Source organism: Phyllostomus discolor, chromosome 8 (assembly GCF_004126475.2).
Source record: "Phyllostomus discolor isolate MPI-MPIP mPhyDis1 chromosome 8, mPhyDis1.pri.v3, whole genome shotgun sequence".
Lineage (NCBI taxonomy): Eukaryota > Metazoa > Chordata > Mammalia > Chiroptera > Phyllostomidae > Phyllostomus > Phyllostomus discolor.
The window spans coordinates 80,937,319-80,959,813 of NC_040910.2; the positions used below are offsets into that span (position 1 = coordinate 80,937,319).

The window sequence follows — 22,495 nt, forward strand, 5'->3', positions numbered from 1 at the left end:
AGTCGGACCCCAGGCCCCTCCAGCACGGGCAGCATCACCAGCAATGTCAGGGCACCATCTTCTTTCTTCCTTTCTAATCCTGGGCTCCCACAAAGTGGGGATTACAGGGGCTTGGGGCCAGCGGCCCGCCTGGTCCCAGCACCCAGCACCTCCGCCCTCCCTCCCGGAGCCACTCTGTCCTGGGAGCACCTGATCCTGCACATCTGTCTGTTGTCCTGCCCGCAGATGCCCATGTGGGGTGGGGGGGGGGGGGGGAGCTGGCAAATTAAGCAGAGAAACCACTCAGCCCTCATAGCAGTTAGGTCAGGAGGCATGATCCGGACTGGTAAGGCCAGAAACATAGCACTATCTGTGTCAGGCCACAAGCAGGCACGTAGGTCTCATCATTTTCTTTGACTTAACTCTAACTCAAGGGCTCTATCTGAAGGGGGCGAGGAACTCATTCTCTGTCTCTATTCAGGCTTCCCCTTCACTCCCTCTTTCAGGGTCCCTGGAGTTCCAGCCATCGGGAGGATGGGGGTGGTGGCCTAGGCCTCCGGCTGCTCCAGACCGGTCTCAGGCGAGGCTGGCAGTTACTTAGGGACTACGAAGGGGTCTCCAGAGAGTGCCTCAGCAGGGCCTCATGAAAGGGGGGTCCACTCACCTCTGACCCCTCTGTAATCCTGGGAAAGTGCCCCCTCCCTCGCAGCTTCTCTGCACCATCTTTCTTCCCCAGAGTCCCATTAAAGGAGCTCAGGCTTTCTTTTAGAAAGCACAGCCAGGAAGAACAGTTGTCTACAGGTTACTGGGGCAGGAATGGAAAACAGAAACTATCTTTTTTTTTTAGATTTATTTACTTATTTATTTATTTTTAGAGAGGGAAGGGAGGGAGAAAGAGAGAGAGAAACATCAATGTGCGGTTGCTGGGGGCTGTGGCCTGCAACCCAGGCATGTGCCCTGACTGGGAATTGAACCTGCGATACTTTGGTTCACAGCCCGGCTCAATCCACTGAGCTACGCCAGCCAAGACCAGAAACTAAATATCTTAAGAAAGCATGTTACTGGGTACTATGCTTTGCGTTTCACATTTATCTCGTTGGTTTGCCACCAAAGCCCCGCTGAAGGGCTTGGCCAGCTCTGGATTCCAGATGGGGAAGTTGAGGCTAGCTAGCTGCAGGATCGCGCCCCTGGGGTGGGACATGGCCCAGGAGCAGAGCGGCCGGCAGGGGGCTCTCGGCTCTGACCGAGAGAGGGAGGAAACCCTGGCAGTGGCTGGGACCGGTCAGAGAAGGAAAGGGGAAAATTACTGGATATCGGGGGCGGGAAGGGCTGCATGACTGGGTGGAAGGCACTGGAGACTGCTGAATCCGGACTCGATCCCGGGGGGCGGTTAGAGCAGCCGGGGAGTAGGCGCCGATGCCACCCCAAACCCCTGCGCGGGTATCCTCCACTGTGCCGCAGACTGGAGCTGGATGCGGGCACGGGCGCCGCAGGCTGGTGCGGCGCCGCAGGCAGGAGCGGGTGGCGCCACGGAGGGGCGGGCGGAGGGCGGGCCGGGGCGGGGCGCAGTCCTTTCGACTCCTAGAGGCGGTGCAGGCAGGCGCTGGCCGCAACTGTGCTCCAGGAGCCGCCGGGAGCAGAACCTTGTTGATGTGTCACCAGCACGTGGAGCCAGCTCCGGCAGATCGAGCGAACGGGTAGAACTCACCCAACTTTCCAGGCACCTCGCTCCTCTCCCCGCTGCGATGGGCTGCTGCTTCTTAGGGCAGGAGTGGAGACAACCCCTAGGTCCCAGGCAGGTTGAGCAAGGAGCTTGCCCGGGCTGGTGCTTGCGGGGAGTCCTGGACGTCGGGGCACAGGGCCCGGCTCCCAGAGACTTCTCCGACCCCGGGGGCGGTGCGGCCCAGCTCGGCCCGGGCCCTGTGCCCCTCGGATCTGAGCGCAGGTAACTGAGGCGGTTTGGAACTGGGCCTCGCGGTCGCGGCTTGGGATCTTGGTGAAGTTTCTGGTGTAACTCTGGCGCTCGGCTTGGCATGGGAAAAGCCTAGGTCTCCACACCTCTAGCCCGGTCCTGTTGGCCTGCACCAGGGCGGCTGAGGGTGCCTGGGAGCTGCCGCATGCCGAGTGTCGTGTTGGTTTCAGAGCTCGGCGGGCCAAGATCGGCTGGGGAGGGTGCCTTCTTTGGGGGATGCCGCTCGGAGGAAACCCGGAGCCTCGGCCGAACAGCGCGTGAAAAGCGTGCGGCCGGCCCCAACCGGAGGGAGACCATCGTGCGCGTCCGCTCTCCGAACTCTGAGATGGGCGGGAGCTGAGGGCTGGGTCTTTGTGGGCGAGATGAGAGTGTCAGATCAACTGGCCTACAAAGTCCCAGTCCTCGGTTCCCGGGACCAGCGGCAGCTCTGAACTCCTGGCCCGCGCAAGCTGAGCACCCAGGCAGGGGACAAGGACCTTGGCCAGGCCGCCACCTCCCGGGTCCACGCTCTAGGAAAGGAGGTGGCAAGGCGCGCTCGCTGCAGGCTCGGTGCGGAGATTTGAGGGATCCCTGTGCTTCCCAGGAGCAAAGGGAATGCGCTCGGAAATTTGCGTCCCTGACTATGTGCCGTCTGTGTCCTCCGAGTGGAGGAAGATTCCCCGCTGGGGCAGAACAGGAGCAAGGGCGGTGAGACGGTTCCCTTCTCCCAAACGGGCCGAGCCCGTTCGCCAAGCAGGGCCCACCCTGCCGCGCATTCCAGGGCGGCAACCTTGAGTTTGGTGGTGAGGAGGGCCTCCCAATTTCTAGAGTTGCGCCTGGGGAGACGGAATGCGATGCGGCGGTTTAGCCCTTGAGGACTAGGAAGCCCGCGTCCCTCTCTGCGACCCCCTCCCCCACCGCCCACGACTTTTTTTTTTTTTTTTTAAAGATGCATCTTTATGGGTATGCTTCTAACGGCTGGTGTTTTATTCCCTGGCATATACCACATAATGCTGACCTGCCCTAAGTGTTCTTCAAGGTTTATACTGAGATTCCTTCTTAAACCCTCTGTGGGTAACTTTGCTTTTATACCTCCTCCTCCAAAGAAAACTCCCAACCCCTGAAACGTGGGGTGTGCTTGGTGTTGGGACTTCTATTTATTTTGCGTTGTGTTTTGGCTGTCCTGGCAGTGGGGGCCTTAGGAAAACATTCGGGAACATGCAGTGAGGTGACCTGAACCGAATGAGGGCACGCTGACCAAACAGCGCACCCCGGGTTCCCTTCGTCCTGGCCTTGGAGAACAGGAGGAGGGGGAGGCCCACCGCTCTCAAAGCTGTGCAAGGACCCACTCTGGACGGTTTCTCCACAGGCTTCCCCGACTTGTGCGGGCTAGTGTAGAGTACCGCTTGCAGGGACCTTTTGAGGCCTCTGCCTGCATGTGGGCGGCCACGTGGGGGCTTGAACTGAGGAGTGAGGCTGGGAGCCGCGGGGTCTGTGGGGTCACTGAAGCGGGGTTTGGCTGTGAGCAGGGGAAGAGGGCACAACCCTACCCGCTGCCATCTGGCCACGTGTCTTCAGTGTGAGCTTCGTCCTCTAGTCAGAGGAACGTGCAGATGCCAGGACTGTGGGAGTGAAGAATTTCTCTGGCCTCATGCCTAAATGTACGTGTATCTTGACCAGTTGTCAGTTTGAAGGCAAAATCATCCAACAGTGGACTGGGGGGAGCGTCAAAGTGGAGGCTTCGCCTTGATTAAGAAAAACGCTCTCTTTGGAGTACTGAATCTGTTTGGGAAAACGAAGTTCTCCCTTTGAGCCCATGCCTCTCCCAGCCTCGGGATCAATATCTTAAAGTAAATGAAGTAGAAATCTTCAGAATATCCCGTGGCCATAAAACACCCACAGGACCGGGCTGGAGCAATGAGATGCAGAAAAGCAGGCAGAGGTGGCTGCTTTGCAGATACCTTTGAGGGGACAGGTCTGGGGACGAGGGACATAATTCTCTGGAAATAAGGCATGCGGAGCCTGGCAGAGCCCCTGGCCTGGTCCAGGCAGCAGGCAGCTTCCCTGCAGGCTGCGCCTCGTCCTCTGGGGCTGCCCAGGGCTTTAGGGGTTTTTAGTAAATGGCTCAGTACTTCATTTCTGTGGGGTGAGTGATTACTTTTTTCCTTCTTGGGATTTTTTGCTTTGCAAAATGCGACTGAATCAGCTACACAGCGGGCTGGCTTGACCTCCAGCAGCTGACTTGTTCGTTGACTTAAGCCGTTGTGTTTAGGAATTGTGTTTTAGTTGAGAGCTTTTTGATTTTGCTGTCCCTTTTGAATTCTCATAGTTTCCTGGAGCAGATGTCTCCTTCCTTCCCCACCCCCACCCCCACCCGATCCATTCCTCTAAGATGGGCACCTCTAGGTCCTGTGAAGTCAAACTTGTTTGCCCTGGAGCCGGCTTCAGGAAGCGGCTAAATGCAAGGTGGAAAGCTGGTGGGAGGGAAGGATTTTAACCAGACTCTCAGGAAGACCCACGGAGGACTCCTGAAATCCAGCAGGGCTCCCAGTCCTGCCTACTTGCATTCCCTCAACTCTTAAGTAAATTGCAACCTGGTGAATAATTAACCTCACCCTTGTAGCTATGTGTTGTGTTTTTTTTTTTAAAGAAAAATAAAATCCCAACCTATGAAAGACTAGAGATCACTTTTTGTCTAGGAGGATTGGATTGACAAAGGAGGTATTGGGAGAAGCCGACCCTCTCATCTCTGCCCCTAAATCTTAGTAACTCTGAAGATTCTGATACTAAAAAATCCCTCCAGTTTCATTGGTGACCCTTGAGGCGGGGTGGGGAAGAGTGGGTGCTCTGAGCTGAGTCCCCAGATCTCCCTCAACACCTCTTTGCCCAAAGCCAAGCTGTCTGAACCCTCCGCAACTGTCAGGATTCGATTCTGTCCCTCAGTTGGTATAGCGACAGCTTGGCCCTCATTGTTGCACGGAGCTGATTCAGCAGCCAGGCCAGTGTGCTGCTCTCTGTGCGGGATGGTAAATATTTGGCCTGTCTCAGTTCTTTCACACAAAAGAACAGTGCTCCCCATCGGTGACAAGTCTGTGAAAGGGCTGTCAGAAGCACGGGATCAGTTTGGGTCCCATGAAGGGTTTTTGGCGAGGCAGCCCAGGGTGAGGGCCGTGAAGGCGGAGTTTGGGTCCAGATGTGCTGGAGTTGGGAGTCCTCACTGCCCCTTGCCAGCTGGGTGGCCTTTGACAAGTAACTGCTCTGTGCCCATTTCTTCCCTGGTAGACGAGGGTTATGACACCTACCTGGTAAGCTTGTGGTGAGGCTTACATGAAAAATGTAGGCACAGTGCCTGGCACCCAACAGTAGACCTTTGACTGCTAGCCCTCCTCTCGTCGGCTGTCTTATTTAGCGTCGGCCGGTGTATACGTGCTGGTTGAGAAGGGTGCAGAGTGGTGGAGACCTCGGGCTTGTGAGACTCTATTGCTTGCTAGCATGTGGCCTTGGGCTAGGTACCTCCCCCACTGGCAACAGCAGCTTTGTAAGTGTAAGCCTGGGATCATACCCGGAACCCCTTCCCCCGTCTGAGTCCCAGTCCTCTCAGTTTTTATTGTCCAGCAACCATGTGCCAGGGACTGGGCCAGGCTGGGGTTCCAACTCGGGTAAGGCAGGCATGGTCTCTCGCTGCCCGCTCTCATTTGCCCCCCAGCCCTGTGGGCAGAGGAAGAGTGTTGTGAGTCCTCTCATGGTAGCTGAGGCTGAGCTGGGGGGTGGGGGGTAGGAGGTGGGGGGTGGGGAAGGCTCCCCCAGGACCTCACAGCTGCCTTTGGTGCCCCGGGAGCCTGATGCCCAGCTTTTTGGGTGCAGCAGGACCTCCCAGGTTGGGAGCCAGCACACTCGAGCTGTGGAACAGGTAGGCGAACGGGCCTGGATCAGCCCTGGGTGTGCGGATGTGGCCACTTGCACATCTGCTGTGCAGGAGAGCCCGCCTGAAGGGCCTGAAGACTGGTTCTGACTGCGAGCACATTTCAGGAAAGGTCCCCAGGAGAGGTGAATTGCCACAGCTGCTCTTGGCTTGCGTGCTCATTGACCCAGTGGGCAAGCTAAATGCCACTCCAGTGGGACCAGTCAAGCAGGGTAAGAAATCGAAGGAAATAATTTGATATTCCAAAAAAATACTGAAGTGTGATCGTCATGGAAAAAAATCAGAATTTCATTGGACTTCCTTAGAATTTTTTACGGCTCCGCGATGTTTTTATTTTGGATTTCAAACTGGAGGTGGAGATAGACCATAATCTTTTCAGTGCTTTAGAGCCATTTGTGCTTCTCACTGGCCCCGGGCAATGGGCAGACGCAGAGGCAGACACAGAGCAGGTGACTTCTCACCCACTGCAGCTCCCTCCCTCCTCCCTTTGGCACAGTCGGGGGAGTTTTGAGGGAGTTTTGAAATCACCCTGTAGCCAGACCCCTCGTGTTTGTTGCCCAGCAGAACCGGGGAGGAGGTGCTATGTGGAAAGAACCATCGCCCGATTTCAATCTCAGCTCTGCCACTTGGGGCCAGAGGGCCCCCTTCTCTGTTCATGGGGGGTTTGGCCTGAATGCAGTGTGCACCCCTATAGAGTCTTCCACAGTTCTGAGCCAGGAGGCGCAGGGAAGGGCACAAGGTTGGACCTGGGGCTGTGGTTGGGAGGGGGGGGGAGGGCCGGGGGAAGGACTCAGAGATGTGCAGCTGGGAAATTTGGATCAGTCTGTGAAGACTTTGTGGTTCATTCTCATGAAGCTCACTTCCTCCCACTGGATTTCTGCCCTAGGGTGTGGGGGTTCAAGGGAAAACACTGGCTTCTCCTTCTTGGGGACAGGCATAAATTCTTGTCTTTCCAAGCAAACAGTTCGGAAGTAATCCTCTCTTCTGGGCATGACCTTTGTAAGGTAGACCCCCTCCCCAACCCTCCTGAAACACAAGCCACCTGGCTGCGTACCTGCCCACGGAACTGACGCCTGAGTTCCTGCTTACGGCAGGCCTTCGGGCAAGGGTGCTGGCTCGCACCTGGAAACCTGGCTGTCCATGGGCTAATGGGGTGACCTGGGGCCCGTGACGTGCCTTGCCGAGACTCAGTTTCCCCGTGTGCGATCATGCATGCCCACTTTGTAGTGCTCTAGGAGAACTGGATGGGAATGCCTGTGTGAAATGCTGGGTGTGCGGCTGCAGGCAGTCCATGGTCTCTGTTCTCGAGTGACACCATACTCATCCCGGGGCCAGTGAAGAAACCCCAGTGAGGTCAAGGAAGGACGACCTGGGCCTGGCAAGCCTGCTTTCTGGCTTAATATCTGGGGAGAAAATATTGGAAGAAAAGCAAGTCCTTGCTGCATACACTAGGGAGTGTGGGAGCGCAGTGCCTGCTGCTTCAGTGAGACAAGCCCTGTGCAACCCAGGAGGTGCAGGGCAGGAGCGGGTTCGGAAACCACAGGCTTCTGCAGGGGTGGGTTCCTGCAATTGCTGTGCTGCAGCCTGTTGAGGGGACAGGTTAGTTGGGGAGAGTCATGTAAGCTTAAGAACAGGAAAAAATTTTTAAAAAATGCGTACCTTGCTCAGGGAACTTCAAGGGCAATTAAACAGATACACTTGGAACCAGGGCTTGTATATAAGCAATAGGTTGGTCTCCAACTTGCCTGGCCAGACAACTGTATATCTGGGAAAAGTCAACCACTTGCTCCCAGATGGTTAGTGTGGAGGATTTGCCTTTCCCTGGCCTGAGTCTCTCTCCTTCTCCCCGTCCTGTGTGTGGTGATGGCAAGTGTTCATTGTCACAGGCCTGGGCGCACGCTAACCTCGGCCAGATCGCTGAGTGTTAAACCATCTGGCAAAATATCACGTTTTGACAATGGGCCTTTTCTGCACAGAAGGGGACAGAGAGGGGCAGCGCCGGGGGGCTGGAAGACCACTTAGGCGTTGGCAGTGGCCAGGGGCAGGGTCCAGGACCCTGACTTTGAATGTGAGGGGTGGTGGGGGTGGAGCAGGGAGCCTGCTCCTCAAGCTGTAAGTCGACCAGAGAACCAGCACCCCGTTTCCCCAGTCCAACTGGGGGGGGGGGGGGCTGTGGCCAGCCCTGGCACCCTCCCTCTCATCCTGTCGGTGGATCCTGTTGTAATTAGACAAGTCCTGACAAACACCCCTTGCCCTTTGGGCTGGGGAGTTGTGAGGAGCCCTGCCTGGAAACCCAGCCTCCTTCACTGGGGAGCCGTAATTAGGCAACAGAACAGTTCACGAGCCCTTGATTCAATAAAGACCCTTTTATGATGTTGGTTTTTCCCAGAAAAATAATACCACTTTGCCCCGTTTATTGCATTTAGATGTGTAATCGTATTAGATGGAGCAGCCCCGGGGACTGAAGTTACGTAGTTAGGGTTTTCACCAAAGCCTGTTACTCGGTCTTCAGAGGAAGACAGTGTCCTCAGAAAAAAAACCCAAACAACAAGGAACATTTTTGAGGATTTTCTCTCTCGGCATTTAAAGGACATTTTCTTCTATCGGGGTGAGAAGCAACCCAGGGAAAAACACCCGGAAAGTGAAACTAACTTGATGGGCCCGCCCCCGGCAGGCGATGCGCGCCCCGCGGGGTCCCGGACTTGTCGCAGACCGGGTTTGTGAGCCAGGCGGGCAGCCGGCGCCCCGCAGAGGGCCGCCTGTGTCCTCTGCACCGGGAGCCGAGGGGTCCCAGCACGTGTCCGTGTTCCCTGTGCCAGCCCACGGCAGGTGGCAGTTCTCTGCCTCGCCGGGGCCCCTACCTGCCAGGGCAGGCAGCCCCGGCCACAGGTCGTGTTGGGGGTCGGCGGGTTTCGGTGGTTGGGAGGGCTTACCTGGCCCCTGCCCACCTTGACTGCACACACCTCCCAGCCATCCCCACCCCCCCAAGGTGGGAGGAAGGGAGGCCCCCGCTGCACACACACACACACACACACACACACACACACAGCCATCCCCTCTTCTTAACCTCTTATCCCCAGAAGATGCTCCAGGGTCAGGCCCGGGATAAACGTTTCCCAGTCCCAGAGTCAAATCCCTCCCCTCAAAGTCTCCCCAGAGCCGGGGTTAGGTGGCAATCACCTGCGGGGTCCAGGCCCTCTTTCCCAATTCGGGGTTTAGAAACCTCAGGCACTGAGGAAGTTTCTGGGAGTCATTCGTGGGCGAGCTCTATTAAGAAACAGGGTGTGACATTTCAGAGAGCTAAAAACGTGGTGCATTAAAAAGGGGGCAAATCCGCTTCATTCTGGGGCGGCTGATGGATGTTATTGCCGAAATATCTTCTCAGAGAGCATCCTTTAACGCAGGAGAGCCGCATTTTACAGGGGGCGGTTCATCTATTTGTGGAGACTGTGCATTAAGATATTTTTCAGTATCACTATCTTAAGGTTTGGGGTGATTTTTTAACTTATTTTTCAATACTTTCCCTATTACAGCTGACATTCAATATTATATTAGTTTCAGATGAAACCTTAGGACTTTCTGGATATTTTACACTTTTTCAAAGAAGTGCTATTAAATTATATATATGTATATACATCTGTGTGGGCATATATAAAAAATATATAATGTCTTTTTGTTTTTCTACCCAAAGGAGTATAAGTAGAGCATGTGAAACCAGATTATACAATTAGTATATTTTTCTAATTAGCTGTTAGGAATTTGCAATTAGGAATTTGCAATGTGATAAATTACTTTAGATTTCCAAATGAAACTTTGGCCACTGGGATGCTCTGAGGAAAGTACACGGCCAGGGGAGGCGGGGAAGCTCGGGTTTTCAGTTCTGGGGACCACCCACTCACCTGCATGCTCCCCCAAACACCTGCATGCCAGCCCCTCCGGCAGCAACGGTGACCAGAGAGCAGTTTTATTGTCCTGGTCCCAAGTAAACGGAGTTGGAAAAATTACTTATGTTGGCTCTTCTCTGCCCCAACCGATGCGTTGCTACATTTTTTTTTTCAGCAGTAACGTTAGTAGCTGTTCTTGGGAGAAAAAATGCTGGTGGTGTGTGTTCGTTCAGGTCGTGTTTTCAGTGGGCCTGCAGTGTGCGCTTTCTTGGCTGGGTGGCCACCAGAGCAGTCTGCAGGGGTGCCACAGCCAAGCAAGACCAGGAATGTGCCTTGGCTCAGTGGCTGAGTTGGTTGGAGCGTCCTCCTGTACACTAAAAGGTTGCAGGTTGGATCCCTGGTTGAGGCGCATACTGGAGGCAACAGATCGATGTTTCTCTCTCAAATCCATAAACATAGCTTTCGGTGAGGATTTAAAAAAAAAAAAAGAGCAGGGAATGAAGTCAGGACTCCGCATTCACACTTTGTAACTGCTGTTGATGCAGACCCATGATCCTTTCCCAAAACTCTAACTTTCCAAAACTGAAAACCAAAAGTTGCTTCTGTAACGAGTTCCTCGAGGAAACCTGAGCTAAACGGACTTGAGACTCAGTGTAGTACAGTCTGTATTCATCTTGGGGGAGAGGGCGTCAACCTTCGTGGGTTTCACTGCAGAGACATTAGTGCGTTCGATTATGGCGCCGCCCTGCTGAGTGGGGTGTTGTATAACATGTGGTGTATGTACCGCAGTACTTCCCAAACCTGGAAGGTTTGGGATAACAGCCCTGTGGTTCAGGGTGAAACGGTAAACATTTCAGGCCTTCGAGGGCCACAGGGTCTGGGTTGCAGCTCTTCTGCTCTGCTGCTGTGGCATGGAAGCAGCCAGACACACTACGTGAATGAGTGCGCTTGTGTTTCAGTAAAACTTTGTAAAAACAGGTGGTGGGCCGGGCCTGGCCTGTGGGTCCACAGTGTGCTGGCTCCTCGTGAGAAGGACAGATGTGTCCTGGAACACGTGCTCCCTTCTTCCCCACACGTCAGCCCTGCTGTCTGCACACCCCCCTGCTTGCTTCCCTCCCTTGGTGCCGTTGCCTTTAAGGAGATAAAAGCCACGGCTGCGGCTGCGATGCCAGCACTCGCCCCTGGCTTCGGCTCCTGGCCCGCCTGGAGATGGGAGCCAGAGGACGGCGCTGCCCGCCCTGGCCTGGCCTCCTTAGTGGGAGTGTGTGTTCGTGTGGACAGAGGCATCCGGGCTCCAGTCCAGCCTTGCCAAAGGGCACTCGGACCTCCACCCGCTGATGAGTTCTGGGGGCTAAGCCAACCCTAAGGAACACTGGCCATCAGCGTCAGGCCAGGCAGGGCTGGAGAGTTTGCAGAGCATGGTGGGAGTGAGGGTTTAAGAGCCAAGGTGTTCTTAGCAAAAGAATTTCTGGCAGAGAGATTGGTTATCGTAAACTCAGGGCCTCTGATGGACGGGATCCGGGACTCCTGGCTTTGTTCATCCCAGGCCCGGATCGGCCAGCGAGCCTGGGAAGGCTTTCCACTGCGGCAGAGACTCCAAGCCAGCTGAGCCCTCTGGCTCCCGCCTCCACAGTGGGCTGGCCTGGGGCGGCCTGGGTAGGTGGCTGGAAGGCAGGCAGGACCCAGCAGAGCCCAGTTCCTCAGGCTGAGCCCCAGCACCCCTCCACCCAGCACGACCCAGCTCTCTGCCAGGGAAGTTGGCCCCTCAGTAGAAGCACTGGGTTCCGAGTTGTCTCTGGATGGAGCAAAGACTAGTCATTCCTGGGCGTGTTCTGGGGGCAGTGAGGTCAGCCACTGGCCAGACCAAGCGTTGGAGACCCCGCAGCCACCCACCTCCCACTGAGCTTCTCCTGGGCTGTGGGGAGGTGGGCCAGTGTCAAGTGCGGGGATACCGTCTTCACTCACCTGGGCCAGCCAGTCGACTGCTGACTCACTGGAGTTTCTGAGGACAGCAAGAAAAATAAAGGACTTTCAGGGGCAGCTGTGTTTCCTATCTTAGGCCATAATGCCCCTAAAAATCCTTATTGCTCTTGCAGTGGGCGTCGGGGAGTGGCTGCCAACCCACCTCTCACCTACCTGGCTGCTAAGGGACGGGACGGGAAGGGCATCCGGGGGTCTTGTTGGGACTTGCTGATGGTTAAACAATGTCATTGTGCCTGTGCATTCATCGGGCATCGAGATACCCCTGCGTAGATGGGAGGGTCTCCCGGCTCGTGTGGGCCAAGGTTCCAAAGAACCCAGCTGCACCTGCAGGGCAGTGGTGCTGGGCTGGGCAGGAACTCACACTGTTTTAAAGCAGAAAGAGCCTCGGTCGACTCTCTGAGACCCAGCGGGCTGGCCATTTTGCAGATATGCCTGCAGTGGGTTCAGGGCTTTCCCCCGCACTGTGACCCTGGAGCTTGCTGGGTGTTTCCTATCCCCATGTCTCTTCCTGAGTCTCCCCCATTCTCAGCAGGCACCCCTACCCCCGCCTGTTCTAGCCCCACCCCACAGATACTTTGGCTAAGTCAAGGCCTTGCCCTGGGTGGATTCGGGGCTCTTGGGGCATTGTTAAGAAGCTGAAATACCAATTTGTGGCATGTCCCCCTTAACCCAAGAATCCCAATGCACAAGAATATCACCAAATCTCACAGTAACAGACTCTTCCTTTCTAGCCGAGGCCGAGCAGTGGCCTGCCTGCGGACGGAGAGATGGGGCAGTGAACAGGCAGCAAGACCTACCTTGTGTCTCGCTGACCTCACAATCTGTGGGGGAAATTTATCTTCCAGGTATTCCTCAGGTTCCCTCCCAGGTGCTGACTCAAAAGCTCTCACCACTCAAGAAGATGACTGTATGCAGAACCCTGACCATCGTGGTCCTCCTTCCTGGCCAGCCTGGCCCCTGGCTGCGCGGGCTCTGGCTGTCCGAGCCTGCCTCCACGCCAGCCCTCCCAGAGGAAGGGGCAGCTCCCGGGTACAGGTTCCCAAGGGGCTGTGGGGAGCGATGTTCCTCCCTCCTTGGTAAGAGGTGGGTGGAGTTCTCATGATACCCGGGCTGATGCAGTTCCATCCTTTCCAGCTAAGCATTTGCTCATTTCACGCCAACGGTCCCTGGGGCCTGCCCTTCCGTCCCTCGCAGAGCTCCTTGCTCCTGAGCATGTTCCTCGGTCCTTATCCCAAAACATTTGCAGAAGACACTATATCAATTTTTCTAAAAAATAAAACAGTACTGTTTTTCCTCAGTTATAAAAGAACTGCCTTGCATTTCAAAAATACAAAAGGATGAAAAATGCATATAAGTGCCCATAGCCTGGGATAATGTCTGCTAATGAAATTCATCCTCCCAGCATTTTTCCCCATGTGCATGTTCACCCCCATCCAGTTAGCAGGATCGGGGCTTTTGAAATGGGCGAGGCTTGTAACTCATTCAGTGACAGCTCTGTGCCCTCAGGAGCCAGAAAGTCTCTGTTTTCTTTCTGACAGGTGGGACGGGCCATGGACTGGAGATTGCCTCCAGCCAGGCTGATCAGAGACCTCCCTGGAGGGTACTGGGGCAGCACCGAGTCTCTCTCCAGACAGGTGGTTGGAGTTGCTGGGGAGGAGGCTAGAAATGTGGGCTGTGTCCTTGCTGATTTCTAAGTGGGCTGCTGCATTGCTTCTGGGCCCTGGTCACCTGAGAATCTCTTGGAGAGTAGTAAAAACTCCAATGGCCCTGGCCGGTGTGGCTCACTTGGTTGGAGCATTATCCTGGCATAACCGAAAGGTTGAGGACTCAATTCCCAGTCAGGACACATACCTAGGCTGTAGGTTCGATCCCCGGTCCAGGCACAGGTGCATCAACTCCTAGTCTGGGTGCAGGTGATCCCCGGTCCAGGGGCCGATCCTGTCCAGGGGGTATACAGGAGGCAACCAACTGATGCTTCTCTCTTGCATCAATGCTTCTCTCCTTTCCTCCCTTCCTCTTGTCTCTAAAAGCAATGAAGACAAAAAGTCCTTGGTTGAGGATCAAAAAAACAAAAAAATAACCCATTAATGCCTGGGCTCCACCCCAGACCAACTGGATCTGAATTGTCAGGGTTGGTGGGGGGCCTGGGATGGATCGGGTTTTGTTTTTCTGACGTTCCTCAGCTGATGCAGCTAAGCAGCCCACAAACTGCCCACCGTGTGCCCCTCAGTCAGAGGCAGGAGAGGCTTCCTCCAGCCCTGCCTTCGGAGTCTGATCAGGTGATGTGACCGTTTGCAATTGGCAGGTTTTCTCTTCCTGTGTTTCCCGTGCTCTCAGAGTCATCTTTCGATCCTCATCTCACAGGAGAGAAGGACCAAGGCCAAGGAGACCGGGAGGCTTACCGGAGGCACACAGCTGGGAGGTGGCAGAGCTGGGGATTAGATTGCCAGCTTCCGACTCCCAAGGTCAGTGCTCTTTCAGTAATAATTATTCTTTGTAATTAGCTTATATGATTATTAACAAGCATGTCATAATGCTTACTAATACTTAGGTTCCTGTGATGATGAAACCCTTGAGGTGGGTGGGGGCCATGGTCTCCTGGAGGAGGTACCCGCTCCACAGGGAGACTGGGGGTTGTCCCTTGGTCTCCCCGGTGTTGACTGTGCACCTGGCCAGCCTGGCCCCACAGCCTGCCGTGCTGCCAAGAGCCCGGCTCTGCGCAGGGCGGGACTTAGCCCCGTTTTCAGAACACGCCAGAGGCGTGTGGCTCAGGTCCCACAGCTGGGGTGGCAGAGAGCCACTGGCTTCCTGCTCGTTGCCTGGACAGAGGCATCTAAGAAGGAGCACAGCCTGCATGGGGCTTGCTCCTCCTGGCCCTGCTCCAAGCTGGCAGCTGTTAGGATAAGACCCCTGCTGGGGGCCTAGGTCTACAGAAGGCTGTCGCTGCCCCTCCCTCTTTCCTACAGAGCCGGCCTGCGAGGACCTGGCCTGAGGGTCAGCTGGGCAGGATGCCAGTGCAGGGAATGAACGGGCAGGCACACTGACAGCTCCAGGAAGCAGTCCGATGTTCCCCGGGGTTGGTCTGCAGAGTTGCAGGGCCAGCCTGCCTCAGACATGGCGGGTGGAGACGGGAATTGGGAGCCGAGAACACCACTTTCCCAGAGCCCAGCGGCTCTGTGCCAGGCCCACGGGCTTCCTTTGGCAGGGAGTGCCCGGGCCTTGGCCACACCTTCCCTTGCTGGGGCTTGGCTCTCTACGTCCTCCGTCTGGCTCTTGCCCTGCTCCCCGCCCAGCTCTTTGCGGCAGAACGCACACTCTTGGCAACGACATCCATTTAACCTGCTTCCCAGAAAGCAGGATGGCTGGGCAGGCCGACTCAGCCAGCCCCGTGATGGAAAACAGGGCGGTGGGCCTCAGCTCGGGCTTTTCTTTCCCATATCCCTTAGGCAGCTGGATTGGGAGATAGTCCTGAACTGCCTTGGCTTACCTAGGTCAGAAATAAGCTCAGCTCAGCTAGCAGCCTTGAGCAGTTAGGCCGAGCGAAGAGCTTTGAGCTCCTGCAGTTGGGGTGGCACAGGGGGAGACAAGCCTTTGCCCAGGGGTCTGATGGAGGGCAGCCATTTAGCTAGGGCCTGAGGTAGAGCCCCCATCTCTATGAGCCTGTTGCCTCGTGTATTTGTGCACAATCGTGCCCCATAGGAAGGTGTGAGCACTGTAGGCTTATGAAGTCACCACACCCTGTCCCTCCCCTCTGGGAGGGCCACTTCCCCAGAGAGCTCTGGGTGGGGTCTGGCATGAAGATGCTCATTCAGCGCTAGTCGCACTGCACTGCTCAGGAAGTAAGCAGCACGTCCTTGATCTCTGCAGGGACCACCTTTCATCAGTTTTTTTCTCTGGGCATCCTGCCCTGGCCAGACCCTGCTGGGATGGTGGGTCTAGACTGAGAAGCCACAGTCCTCACCCCTTTGCCCTGCATCCCTGTCTGGTCTGGCCCACGGAGGCACCTTGCAATCCCCAGGTTCATCCTACAAGTCTGGGTCCATCACCATCAGTTCCAAGACATTCCCTCTGGGCCTGGGCCAGAGTAGCTGCTACAGAGCTCTTCCCTTGCCCGCCCCCCCCCCCCCCACCTCCTTGGGGTGCAGACAGCCCAGCAGGCAGGAAGGGCTTTCTGTTTGGCTTGGCTCATGGGGAGGAGATGAGCGCTTGCTTTCTGTGTTGACTCTCGTATCTAACAGGCAGAGCCCTGGGACATGGCAGAAAAGCAGCCTTGGACCTACAATGAATGGGGGGACTGTCCTGGCCACTGCAGAGGTAGGAATATGTGATAACACGGCCCCCAGTACCGGCTAGTTGTTGGCTGTTGCTGCCCAATGTCCATGGCCCTTCTGCTAACACCTGTCTTTTCCTTCAGGGGATCGTGCCTCCTTCACCTTGTGTTCTTGGGGTTCTGCTGGGGGCCAATCCCACCTCCTGGCTTTAGAGGCAGGCATGTGTCCCAGGCTGGGCACTGAGACTCCCCATTGGAACTTTTGCAGCCACTATGGGGAAACAAGCATTTGCTTGGAGCTGCCAAGTTGACAGAAGTTGCCAAGCTTGGAACTGCTAGTGGCCATCCTGTTCTCTGCTTGAGGATAAAGCCCACAAGGAAGAAAGACAGCTGAGAGAAGGCAAGTATATTCTGTCCAGATGTCAGTAAGCCCCTGGATCAAGCCATACCTGAAGCCAACTGTACCCTTGGACTAACCTGATTATATGAGCCAATGCAGTTTTTTTTTTTCCCTAACACTATCTGGAGTTAGGTTTCTGTCATAGAAAGGGTCCTGACAAAGGCAATGTTTTTCTTTGATCTCATTTTTTAAAATTGACTTTGAGGTATACTTTACATGCAATAGAATCCACCCATTTTAACTGTTCAATTCACAAGTTTTGTCAAATGCGTACACCCTTATAACTATCACCACCAATATTTCACGTTCCCTTATTCCCTGTGATGGCCTATTTTCCCAACCCAGACAACTGCTGGCCTACCTCTGTTCCAGAGACTCCTTTTGCCTTTTCTTGAGTTCTATGTAAATGTCACATCATGTGTGCTCTTTTGTGTCTGGCTGCCTTTCTTCAACATGGTTATGAGGTTTTTTCCTATTTTCATGCACCAATAGTTCATTCCTCTGTATCGCCAAGTACTGTTCTGTTGTATGGATGTGCCAGTTTGTGTATCATTTATCGGCTTATAGACAGTTGGGCTGTTTCCTGATTTTGGCTGTTATGAATAAAGCTGTTCTAACATTCACATACAAGTCTTTTGTGTGGGTGTGTGTTTTGATTTTTGTGTCTGGACACCAGTCTCATTTTTATAGCTGAGGAATCTGGGGTTCAGAGAGGTAAGCCAACGTGTCCCAGGTCACAGAGGAGATGGGGCCTGGGGCTTGTGCCAGGAACACAGTAGGGGCAGTATGTGGCTGGCGTGTGGTGGTTGGGTGTCCGTAACAAAGAGCCCCCCGGGACTGCTTGGGGAGGGAGCTCCTGGAATCCTGGGGTCCACGAACGTGGTGGCAGGAAGGACCATCAGGATGAGCTGTAGCCACGGTCCTCACCTCGCCATCCCCCAGCCCAACATGAGGGGTTCCTCCCCTCTGGGTGCCACAGTTTGAACAATGACATCTACCAGACTGCCTTCCTGAAGCCACAACCCACTTTCCCAAACGTATTTCTCAAACTTGGAGGACGAACTGTGTGTCTGAGCTGACCCTCACTGAGCAAACTCCTGTGAAGTCACAGAGTTGAGATCCAGACCCAAAATGGAGATCTCCTTTTTGTTTTTTGTTTTTTTTTCCTCTTGGCTTGGAACCAACAAGCCATGGACCCATCCCAGAAATCCAGAGGATGTCACGTTGGTAACCCCCAATCTCATTTCACAGATGCTTCGGCCAGATCTTCTCGGTCTTTCCTCTGCTCAGGTCAGCCCTTGGCGGTCAAGGAGAATGTTTTCCCAGTGCTCGTGCAGTGAACTCACCGTGGGCCACATCCCTTGGGACTTGGCCACCCCTGGGTCCTATTGTGCTGAAGCCAGCACTTCTGGGTCTTCCAGTTTTGTGAGCCAGTCTACCCTTCCCTTCATCTGAGCCAACTTGCAGGGGAGAGTCCGGGCCAAGCCCCGTAGCTTACTTAGCTCCACAGCTTAGCTGGGACAGCAGCCCCAGGTGCCCCCAGGCAAGATCAAGGCCACCAGTCCAGTTGACCTCTTCGGGGCCAGACACTATGCATGTATTGTCTTAAATCCCCTCAACAGTTCTAGGGGAGGTACTGTTTTTTATTTATTTTTACCCGCATCCAAGGACATCCCTTCACTGCTTTTAGAGAGAGAGGACAGGAGGGAGAGAAACCTCCATCTGTTGACTCCCAGAAGCACCTGGACCAGGGACCAGAAATGGCCTCAACGCACAGGACTGTGCCGGGGCTTAATTGACAGTTTTGTGCCTGGAGCATAGCAGGTGTGGGGCGCTGCAGAGGCGACCCCGGACAGCCCTGCGCTTTTGGGGAACCACCTTCATTCTTAGTCCCTACTGGGTAAACGGGGCTGTCTCCCTACCCACCCCCTTCGCACACCTACCACCAGACCCCTGCCAATCAGCACACCCCAGTACTGACTGCAAGTGTTGCTCAGGCCTCGGCATCAGGCTGAAGTTGAGCCAGTCCCTCCAGCAGTGCGCCAAAGTTTCCAGAACAGTAAGAAGCACTTCCTCCTTGCTGAGATGATTACCCTGGAGCTACCAGAGGCCATGTTTACTTTGTGGCCATTTGAGAGTGGAGTCAGTGGTTTGCAGTCAGAGGAAAGCAGAGCCAGGAGCCGGAGCAGGACGCAGGGCCCTGATGACGTCTTTGGAGCTCTTGGACCCGCTCATACTGGAAGCGATTTAATGCCTGGTAGTTTTAGAAATTAATACAGAAAACCAAAATCCCCTTTGACTTGCTTAAGCCAGTTCGAGTTGAGTTTCTATTACTTAAAAATGAAATGGTTCTCTATAAGTGGTTGTTATTATTGCAATTAATACTATTAGTACAAGCACATAAGCAGGAAGTCACAGCCGAGGGGATGCATCAACCAGGTTCCCCAGGGGCCACTGCCGACACCCTGGATTTCTGCCCCCTGGGGGCAGGGGACTCATGCTCGCTGCCGCTGAGCCCCAGGTGCTGGGCGTCTGCCACAGTGGAGGTGGTTACTAACATCTTTGAATGACCAAGTGAGGCAGGCCCATTGTCCACGTCTCCAGTGCGCTCTGCTGCCAGCCTCCATGCCGGGCGCACACTGTGCCCTCTCTGCTTGTCCTTCGCTGACCCCTGAACCCACCGGGCCGCCTGTCGGGAGTCTGTCTGGGCGAACTGCTCTCCTAGCTTCCGTGTTCTTACTAGGGCCTCAGTGATCCCTTTATCCATTCATATATTCTGTTTAAACATCTGTTAAAAGCATCCATTATAGATTCCCACCCTGGACCACTCACAAAAATTAACCCGAAATGGATTAAGGATTTAAGGGTAAGATGAGAAGCTATAAAACTCCTAGAGGAAAACAGGAAAAAAGCTCCTTCACATGGGTCTTGACAATGATTTTTTGGATATGACACCTATAGCACAGGCAACGGAAGAAGGAGACAACATGAAACCAAGCAGCTTCTGCACCGTGAAAGGAACAGTCAGCAAAATGAAAAGACAAAGTACTGAGTGGGAGGAAATGCTTGCAAATCTTGTATCTGATTAGAAATATCCCAAATAGATAAAGAACTCATACAACTCAATAGCAAAAGTAATAGTAACCCGATTAAAAAATGGACAAAGGACCCAAATAGACATTTCTCCAAGTCGCAAGTGGCAACAGGTACATGGAAAGATGCTCATGATTGGTAATCGTTGGGGACATGCCAATCAGAACCGCAATGAGGTGTCACCTCACACCTGTCAGAATGGCCATCAGCATAAAGAGACAAGTGCTGCAGAGGATGCGGACAAAGGGGAACCCTTGTGCACTGCTGGTGGGATTGCAAACTGGTGCAGCCACTGTGGAAAACAGTAGGAAGCTTTCTCAAACAATTGCAGAAGAACTACACTGTGATTCAGCAATCCCACTTCTGGGAATATATACAGAGGGGACAGAAACTCTACATGAAACAGGTGTCTGCACCTCCATGTTCCTGGCAGCATTGTTTACAGCAGCCGAGGCATAGAGCTGACCTAAGTGTCCATCACATGATGAATAAAGAAGTAGTAAGATACATGTGTGTGTGTGTGTGTATTATAGGTACCCACATACACACACCTACACACACAGGGATGTTCTTCAGCCTTAAACAGAGAAAAGTCCTGCCTTTTGTGACAACAGGGATGGACTTGGAGGGCATTCTGCTAAGTGACTAAGTCAGACAGAGTAAGACAAATACCATGCGATCTCACACGTGGCATTTGAAAACAAAAACATTGAAAAAGATCAGACTTATGGTTACCAGAGGCGGGGGTGGAGGGGGTTGGTAGAGGTGTTTGAAAGGTACAGGCTCCCAGGCGTAAGACGAACAGGCGCTGGTGAGGTGATGTACGACATGATGACCACAGTTAGCGTCACAGTGTGTGGTGTGTTTGAGAGTAAATCCTGAATTCTCATCACAAGGAAAAAAAACACTTTTTCCTTTTTTTTTTGGTGTGTCTATATGAGATGATGGATGTTTACTAAGCTTACTGTAATAATCATTTCACAATATCAATGTCATCGTTACTGCGCTGTCTACCTTCAACTTACCAGCGCTGTATGTTCACCACATTTCAGTAAAACTGGGGAGGGGAGTGTCCACTCTGCCAGGCTCACCAGGGAGAGTCGTGAAAACAAATAATGCTTTGCTGCCTTCAGGGAGCTTCTGTCCTTGTGGGGATGTAGGCTGACAATTTTCACACAATTAAGTTATTTTCAGCATTTGGCTAATTTTCTGGTATTCTACAGACTGGGTAATGAAGCAACTGTAAGGACTGTCTTTTGTTTTTAAGCTAAGTTGGAACTAGTTAGTTTATCTGTCTTCAAAGAAAAACTGGCCATGTGGGAGGGTGGCCTTGGGACACTGCGAGGGTAAGAAAGTGCCTACTGTGTGCCAAGCTCAGTACTCAGCTTCCCGAACCCATCTAATTGCTAAACTGCAGCCTTTGTCCCACTCTTCCAGAGAAGCAGGCTCAGAGTGGTGAACTGACTTCCTTGAGGAGACCTGGGATGTGGACCCAAGCCACTGCGTCGTAGGTGGGAGCCTCTGGGAGGTCCCTGGAGTTGATAAGGCTTCTTGGTGCCCCAGCTGGCAGTGTGTCATCCCCTGTTGGCTCCTACAGAATCTTGTGTGAATAACGTGAGACTCTTGCCACACTCTCCCTTGGATAACAGCAAGTCATTTCCTTGTTTCCATCTCCCATCCTAATGCCCAATAAGAGCTCCATGTCACAATCATCTCTATGTTCTACACCTTGTCCCAGAGCCTGGCTCACGGTGGTCTCAGTGTCATGGGCATCTCTTAGTCTGATTGCCCAGCATCCCTCTTCCTTTCTTCCAACTACAGCCCTGCCCTTTCCTCCAAAACTGCTCCTCTACACTCTATCCAGTCCTGGGGTACTTCAACCTTCCTGACAACCAGCTGGTCACATGATCCTGGTGAGACCAATCACAGTCCAGAACACCCTTGATTGGTCCAAGGGTTGTCCATGTGATCCAATCAGAGCCCTTCTCTGGAATATTTTGAATTTTCCCCTTGGATCGTGAGCCATAAATATCTGATTCCAGAGCTATCTAGTGGCCTGGAGGAAAGAGACCCTGAAGCAGTCAACTGAGATCGACCCCTCTGCCTTCTCATGTCTGGCAACTGATTCCCATTCCCTTTTTAACTTTGAATTATTATCAGAATGATATGGAAACACAGTAACAAAAAAATAATACAAAAGAGCTTATAAATGAAAGCAGCAGATTCTGCCCAATTCTTCCCTCTTCATTCTGAGACATTTGACACATTTCCTTTTGTATTTTTTCTGACCGCTACTAACTCTGTAACTCTAGATAACATGCTTATGCACTTATTTCTTGATTTATAACTTTAGACCAAACCCATTGATTTCCCTGTAAGATACATGAGAATTTAACTCCCTTACACTCCTACCCCTCTCTCAACTTTGCAGTTTGTAGTACATCTAGTATATGTCTCCTGATTACCTGTATATAAATATGTATTTCTTTTGTGTGACTTGAGGCAGCTTTTCTCTGCCTGCCCTTTTTAGAATAAGAATAAATAGGGATGTCCCACCACCTTCTCTGCCTGTTTACACGCCAACCTGGTCTGTAGTAAGTTTTTCATACTGTGTTACTGACATCCATGTTTTCTTCTTCTCCACAGTTTCTGCTGCTTTGTCCCCATTTGACTCAAAAGATGAAAAACCACAAAACAGCATTGGCATGAGCATAATTGTTAAACGCTCTTTACTGTATTTTTAAAAAAATTCTCACTGGAGGATATGTTTATTGACTTTAGAGAGAGAGGAAGGGAGAGAAAGAGAAACATCGACGTGAGAGAAGCATTGATCAGTTGCCTCCCATACACACCATGACTGGGGATGGATCCTGCAGCCTAGGCATGTGCCCTGACCGGGAATCGAACCTGCAACCTAGTCATGTGCCCTGACCGGGGATCGAGCCTGCAACCTTTTGGTGTACAGGATGATGCTTCAAACCAACTGACCCATCAAGTTTGGCCTGTTTACTGT

At 53.4% G+C, this 22,495-nt stretch overlaps 1 long non-coding RNA gene across 4 annotated transcripts; it reads left to right on the forward strand.

Moving 5' to 3' along the window:
- Window positions 1–1,579: 1,579 nt before the first annotated feature.
- Window positions 1,580–17,009, forward strand: LOC118502137. Of its 4 annotated transcripts, none has more exons than XR_004904819.1 (4): window positions 1,580–1,924; window positions 12,565–14,184; window positions 14,686–16,033; window positions 16,134–17,009. It is a non-coding gene; the product is annotated as an uncharacterized LOC118502137 (long non-coding RNA). The 4 variants fall into 4 exon arrangements; XR_004904818.1 differs by having other exon boundaries at window positions 15,958–16,033; XR_004904820.1 differs by having other exon boundaries at window positions 12,565–12,748; window positions 14,087–16,033.
- Window positions 17,010–22,495: the final 5,486 nt, after the last annotated feature.